Source organism: Mytilus trossulus, chromosome 6 (genome assembly GCF_036588685.1).
Source record: "Mytilus trossulus isolate FHL-02 chromosome 6, PNRI_Mtr1.1.1.hap1, whole genome shotgun sequence".
NCBI lineage: Eukaryota > Metazoa > Mollusca > Bivalvia > Mytilida > Mytilidae > Mytilus > Mytilus trossulus.
In genome coordinates, this window is record NC_086378.1 from 68,434,697 (window position 1) to 68,442,619 (window position 7,923).

The 7,923-nt window shown below is 33.0% G+C and overlaps 1 long non-coding RNA gene across 1 annotated transcript; it reads left to right on the top strand.

Moving 5' to 3' along the window:
- The first annotated feature begins 810 nt into the window (after positions 1-810).
- Positions 811-4,987, top strand: LOC134723700 (uncharacterized). The gene is made up of 3 exons (XR_010108161.1): positions 811-933; positions 3,638-3,725; positions 4,442-4,987. It is a non-coding gene; the product is annotated as an uncharacterized LOC134723700 (long non-coding RNA).
- The last annotated feature ends 2,936 nt before the right edge of the window (positions 4,988-7,923 follow it).

Below are 7,923 nucleotides of genomic sequence, written 5' to 3' on the forward strand. Positions count from 1 at the left end.
AATTAAAAAGTCCAGATGAGAAGTTTAACTTGCTTTTCTATTCCCGGCACTTTTAACGGTTTCTTGACGCATGCAAAAAAAAATGCAGTATACCTGGTTACAGTTGCTCATTGACAAATTATCATCTTTCGATTATATGATCTTAAATCTATATGGTCTTAATTTTAAAAGTTATAAAATCTAAATGTGAAGTGATCTAAAAGGTTCAATATTAATGAGTATTTTCGCTGTGAAATGAATCTAAGGTCGTCTAAAAGTATATACATGTGTATTTAACCCGACTACTGACTACATATAGTAAACTATTCATTATGTACATATAAGGGGGGTCTGAGCGGGACTTGGGTTGTCGAGGCATATTTTTAGTAAACGTGACACATGAAAGTCAAATTATGAGGGAGGGTAAGAGGAGTACTGATTCCGAAATCCCGAGCTTAAAAACACGAAATCCCGAAATCCCGGGCTTAAAAACACTAAATCCCGAAGTCCCGAAATTCGAAAAAAGAATTATCGGATCCCGAAAGGGTCAATCCCGAAATCCAGAGCTTAAAAACACCCGATCCCGGAGTCCCGATAAAGGTCCTAGCTATATCCCCCCTCAAATTATTGTGCCGTGAAAACGCGAAATGAAGTTAAGCGGGACATGGGATATTACAAAAATATCAGAATTGTTCACTTACATAGTGTAAGCGTGATGGCATCATGCGGGAATCTAAAAAAATAAATAGTAACTAAGCGGGATCCGTGAACAGAACCCCCAATGAGACCCCATTAGTTGTGGCTTATTTTGGTCTTTTTAGTTCGTTTCTTTCCCCTACATTACTTGACCGTTTTTGTAAAACAACAGCACTCGAGGTCTGACAGTATTTTACCAAGAACATGAAGAAATGCACAAAATATTCAAAAAGGAAGGCCTAGAAAATTTAAATATTGGTATGCACACATACTCCCCTGTCAGCACAGACAATTATATTTTTGTAAACGAGCCTAACTCGTTTCTAATATTTATAATAGAACTGAAAACAAAGTTGAAATGGAAATGGGGAATGTATCAAAGAGATAACAACATGACCAAAGAGCAGATAACAGCCATAGGTCACCAATGGGTCTTCATTGCAACGAGAAAATCCCACAACCTGAGACTGGGGTGGATCCTGAGTCATATAAAGGGGTTCCTAACCCAGGATAAATTTGGGGGGGGGGGGGGGGGGGGGGGGGGTGTCAAACTACATGTCCACGTTCAAATGCATTGATGTCCAGTAAAGAAAGGGGGGTTCCAACATGTACAACCCTCAGCCCCCCGGGATCCGTGCCTGTGAAGCATGCTTTAGCTAATGCCATTAAACAAAAATGTATACTAGTTGAGTTATAATGGACGTCTTACTAAACTCTTCAATACAAAAAAATGAAACTAAAATAAAAATCATACAAAGGTCACAAAGGCCATAACTTCTGGCTCCTGAATTAGAAAAAGTGCAAAATGCAGTGGGGATAAAAGCCTTTACTGTAAATTCCTGAAATTACAATTATATAAATCATCTCGCATCTTTGTGCATTTCTTGAAATTGGTCATATTAATAAATGCATGCAATATTTTCAGAAAATTTCAATATATAGGCTTTTAAAAGTCAATCTTGTGCATGATTATCAATGATTATACTCGCACATTTAACACAACTCAAAGGTGTCTATGCTATTTATGACAACTTTTTATACCCCTGCTTTCAAAAAAGGGGGGTATACTGTTTTACCTCTTTCTGTCAGTCCGTCCGTCCGTCAGTCAGTCCGTCCCATGAATATTTTTCGTCGCATTTTTCTCAGGAACTACAATACAAGGATTTCTGAAATTTGGTTTCAGGGTTTATCTAAGTCATTTATACCATGTGATGCGTTTTCAGATTGATCACTTGACAACATCCTGTTTACCGAAACACTTGTATGATTTTACACATGATAGCCAAGTTGAAAATTTTCGTCACATTTTTCTCAGGAACTACAATACAAAGATTTCTGAAATTTGGTTTCAGGATTTATATAAGTCAGCTATACCGTGTGATGCGTTTTCAGATTCATCACTCGACAACTTCCTGTTTACCAAACACTTGCATATTTTTACACTATTTATATTATCCTCTTGCGGCAGGGGTATCATCAGATAGCCTGATTTGGTCTAATTCTCCTGAATTCTAGCAGGTACTTTATTCCAACTTGTTTTATTCAAACAAACCATGTCTTAGATAGTCTTGGAATTAGAATACATTAATCATAAAATTTTCATAATACTTTGGTGAATTATCTATTGATATAATCATGATAATTAAGCTCCTTTTTAATTTTTAGGGATTTTAAATTTTTAATTAAAAGTTAGGGATTTTATTCATAAAAGGGGGGATTTTCCAGTGCGTATACTATTAATAATGCTTTGAGCAATTTTCATGAAACTTGGTGAATTATTTTTGTATAACATAAACATGATAATTCTTTTTAATTTAAAAAAAAATCTGATTTATGTCATTGTACTATCATGACTTGGGATTAGGATAGTTATTATAGATATTTTTATGAAACTTTGGTGAATTGTTTTTATATCTTGACATAAACACCCTTTTTATTATTATGACCCAAAGTGGAGGGGGCATAATGTTTAACACTTGATCGTTTGTCCGTCTGTCCCAAAGTTGTTTTTTGTTCTCTTACAGTACTTGAGTTTGCCTCAACCAAATTCAATTAAACTTTTACAAAAGCTTGTTATCGCAATACTCAGATCAAGTTTGAATTTTGGTGATGTCAGTGTTACTATACTAGAGTATCAGAGTTATGCCCCTTTAGAAATGGGGAAAATATGCTGAATTTTTGGTTTCCTGTTCTCTAAACTTTAGTTTGTCTCAACCAAATGTTATGAAATCAATACACAATGCTTATCACCACAAAATACAGATTAAGTTTGAATTTTGGTAGTGTCTCTTTTACTAAATTCTATAGTTATGTTCTTTAAAAATGGAAAAAATTGTTTCGGCCTTCTAACTTAAGTTTCCCTCAACCAAATTTTATTAAACTTTAAAACAATACTTTTTATCACAATTTTAATCAGATCAATTTCAAATTTTGGTAGTAAAACTTTTACCGTTCTTCAGTTATGTTCCTTTAAAACTTTGAATAATATGCAAGCTGGAGTATCATTCCCTATTTATCATGTATATTTTTTTAAAAGATGCAGAGTTAAGGAACTTTAGTTTTGCAAAGTTATTTAAAATTTGTCCATTTTCAAAAACTTTGAAAGGTTTTAGAAATGTATTTGACTATTTGTTAAAAAAATTGCTGCCTTAAACTTATAGTCACTTGAGATATCTATAAATTGAGTCAAATTATATACATGTTTTAAGTCAATGAATACCACTGTTTGTGCATGTTGTTTTTTTTGGAGGGCGGGGGTCTTATTTGCACAGTGCTCATAGTTTTTTAGTCGATCAATAAAATTCATTTAAAGCTTAAAGACCACCTATAAGGGCAAGAAGCTTATCAAGCACTCATGGTTTAGGTTTTTATTAAACACACATTAATATACATATAAATGTACATTAAACAGAAAAAATTTTTGATGCAAGATCTCATTCAACTTTTACTCTTTTATGTATAGGACAAGAACTATAGAAGATACAGAGAAATAATATACAGAAGAAATGATAGGCAATGTAAAATTTGCAGAAGCCATCTAAACCTAAATGGTAAGGCACCTTTTAATTTTAAAAAGTTATTGAACTTGAAAGATGATTATTAGTATCATGATTACTATAAAAATTCAAAGATGTGGTATATTGAATATGAAAACTATGATGGCCTTGAGAAAGCAATTGTAGGCCTGTTACATCCTTCAATAATGAGAAAATCCATACCCTATACTATAGTCAAAGTAGGCTGCTATAAAAGACCTAAAGATGAAACATTGAAACAATCAAACTGTTAAACTAATCATGCTAATTGCCTAGTTTATAACAAAATAAATTACAAAAAATAAATATGACCGGTATGAAACAACAACAACAACCACTAAATTTTAGTGTCAGACTAAACTGACAAAAGCTACAGGCTCTGAACTTTGGACAGGCACAATAGGAATATGGCAAGGTTATATAAAAATAAGATGTGGTATGATTGCCAACAAGACAACTCTCCAGACAACCAATGATGTAAATTTCCTGCAAACATGGACTTGACTACTGTAAATCAACTAATTTTTCGTGAATACTTTATTTGGCATTTTTATTTTTATACTTTCTATTGGTATTAGTCTATTCTACATCGCAGTTATTTATTTTTCTCGAGTTCAAGTTTACTTAATGTATTTTAATAAGGAAAGATACACATGAAAAACATTTATTGCTGTTTCTCTCTCCATTTATCCACTTATAACATTTTATTTGTTTATTTTGTGTATTTATAGGTGATCAGACATCTTGGTTTTCATGACCAATAGGTCATTACTGAAGAGGAAACTTAAAGTTGAAATTTATTTACATAGTGCATAATTGGATTAATTTGAAATGGAATGTGTGCTTTCCTGCAAAAAAGAAATAGGAAATTTCAACATTATCACATGATAATGACCATATAAAACAAAATGGAGTTCTATCATAGATACACAAAAACACTATTGCATAAAGCAACAACATATCTTAATCAAAAGAAAGGAGAATGCAGAACAAATACTATTTTGTTGTTGAAAAAAGGAACACCAGTTTTATCCACTCATTTACATCGCTCCCTCATATCAAATATACAGAAGAAGATCATTAAAGAACAATTTGCAAAAATGATTTCTCTTAGAATTGAAGGGAATTGTTTAGTGAATGGAATAATGTATTCACTGAATTCTTACGTAGTGGATTGAATAACTGTACACAAGCTGAAACAGAAGAAGTTTTAATTTAAAATAACAAGAAAAGTGTTTATTTTATTATTTAATCTGCAAATATATAAACAAATTCTTTAGAACACCACAAATGATATAATGACATTCAAATTGGTTGTTATTAATGTATCGCATTGAAACAATTACAAAGAAAACAGAAGCATTTGCTCCAAAAAAAATTATAAATCAAAGTTAAATTTATATGAAAAGTATAAACAATACCTAGATCTAAATAGTCAGACTGTATTATTTTCAATGTCATTAAAATGTTGAGTCAAACATTTATTAAAGTTTTAAATATTATTTGCATCAATTATACAGTCTTGTAATAATTATATTCATACTGTCTGTATACATGGTGTAGTGAAGAAATGTTTAACAAGTAAAAATAAGGGAAAACATTTCCTTAAGGGAAATTTGATGCTCAAAAATTTCCTTAGAGGAAATTTGAAGAACAATGATTTCCTTAGAGGAAATTTGTTGTCTTGAATTTTCCTCCAAGGAAAAGTGTTTGTCAAAAATTTCCTCACAGGAAAAAGTATTTCCTCCAAGGAAAATGTGAAACTACAAATTTCCTCACAGGAAAAAGTATTTCCTCAAAGGAAAATTTGAAGCTGCAAATTTCCTCAAAGGAAAATTTGAAGCTGCAAATTTCCTCAGAGGAAAAAGAATTTCCTCTAAGGAAAAATAATTTCCTTTAAGGAAATAGAATTTCCTCGAAGGAAATAATTATACAGCAAATTCCCTAAGGGAAATCTTTTTCCCTTGAGGAAATAACAATTTCCCTTGAGGAAAAATCTTTTTCCTGCAGGGAAATTTGATTTCCCTTGAGGAAAAGTACTTTTCCTCTGAGGAAATTGTTGAAAAAAGGGGCATAACTTTTTCAACAGTGGTGCTAGAGCAAAAAAAATTTAGGACAAATATCAGGGAACCAATACCAACCAAGTTATCAACTTTGTTTTGACTTAACTCCAAAAATTAAGGTGACAACTTTTGCACTCAGCGGAATTGCAAACTTGTCCCGGAGACTGTTGATTACAAATCCCTTAGGATTTAAATATCCTGTAGGATATAAAAAATATCCTACCGGATTATGACTTTATCCTATAGGATTTCTCAAAATCCGGTAGGATTTTTAAAAATCCTATGGGAGAAAAAAATATCCTACAGGATTTTGTCACTATTTTCACTCCAGTTGCCGAACCGGGCGAGCCACACCAAATTTTTTTTTTGTATTGTGTTATTTATCCCCAGAGGTACATTATTGCCAAATTTGATGACTCTACGACAAAAAAAAGTGTGGTTCCAATTTGCACTTATGAGAAGTGCAAATTAATCCAAGAACATGTTCAAGGTATATAGGATTTTTTTTTCTGAGACAAGTGCCTGTGAGCATACAGCTTGAATAAAAATGTACTGAATTTTCAGCAATACATCAAATAATTCAACTTCATTTGAAAGACGAACAAACACTACTTCGCGGATCTGCGCTACGCGGAAAGTAAAATCAAAACACACATCGAGACACCAGTTTCTACGTTATGATTTTATCGGTATTCTTCAGACAAGCGTCAGATCCATATATGTGTGCCTCCAAACGGGAGTACTACAATCCCGGTTTCAAAGGTTTCCTACATTTCTCCGGTTGAAGAGAAAATTAATAGCGTGTTTAAAATATTTCATGAATGAACGTTTTTCATCGTTTACTACGATTTTTACAAATTTCTATTCAATAGGTAAAAGCCCGAGAGTATCGGAAGTATCAAAGTATCTCATCTGATCTCGGCCCACAACAAACTCGGACTATAATAAACTCGGCCTTTTACATATTCGGCATTAGAAATCGGACTATAACGAAAATCGTAATTATACTGATTGCTATTAAGACTCCTAAACAAAGTTTTTGCTCAGTTCTTATTATTTTCTTCTTGTGGTCTATTTAGTTGTATTTTGAGGGGCCAACACAAGGGAGGAATTTACTATAGAACCCTAAGGGATTTTTTTTTATAAATTTTCAATAACAATAATAAATTATAAACTTGAAGAAAACAGTAAGTGACAGACACACATGGTTTTCAGTAATGATCACAGGACCATAAAACAAATCAAATTAGTTAAATTTAGGTTGAGTCCATGGTGTCAACCCACCCAAATCCTCAGGTTTGAATACTTAAAACAGTCAGATCCCCACTCCTAAACATTATATGTTCTTATACGTTACAATAAAACAAATCAAATGAAATAAAAGGCGAGTCTCCTGGGGTCACTCTCACCCCCTGGTTTTTGAGAACTTATTAACAGTTGAGATCCTCGCCCATATACCATATATATATATTATTGTATGGGACAATGAAATAAATCAAATGAAATATAGAAGAAGTCCACAGGGGTGACCCCACCAACTTCTTTTTGAAAAACTTATACGGTCAAAATGATCACCCCTAAACCATATATATTCTTTTATGGGGCAACAAAACAAAACCAATGAAATATGGTGGGAGTACCTCTGAGTCATCCCCAACCCCTCATGTTTGAGAACTTGTAAACGGTTGAGATCCCCAACCCTTAATCATAAATATTCTTGTATTGGACAATAAAACGAGTAAAGTGAAATATAAGGAAGTCCCTCGGTGTAACCCCATCCTGTTTTGATAACTTGTAAACAGTCAAGATCCACCCCTTTTTCGAAAACTTGAAAACTGTTGAAATCCCCACACTGAAACAACATATATTCTTGTACGAAATAATAAAACAAATCAGATGAAATAAAAGGCTAGTCCCCTAGGGCCACTCTTACCCTACCTCATGCCTGTTTGAGAACTTGTAAACTGTCTAGATCCCCACCCCCAAATCATGAATATCACTTTACCAGACCAGACCAATTAGTATTGGACTTTGCTTGATGTCAGGCGACCGTGGGAATGACTTATTTTGAGAGCTTTGTTTGGGAGACTTCGTAGCAGCATCCTGTTACAATTATTTCTTGATAAAGTTTTTTCATTTTTAAGTAGGAA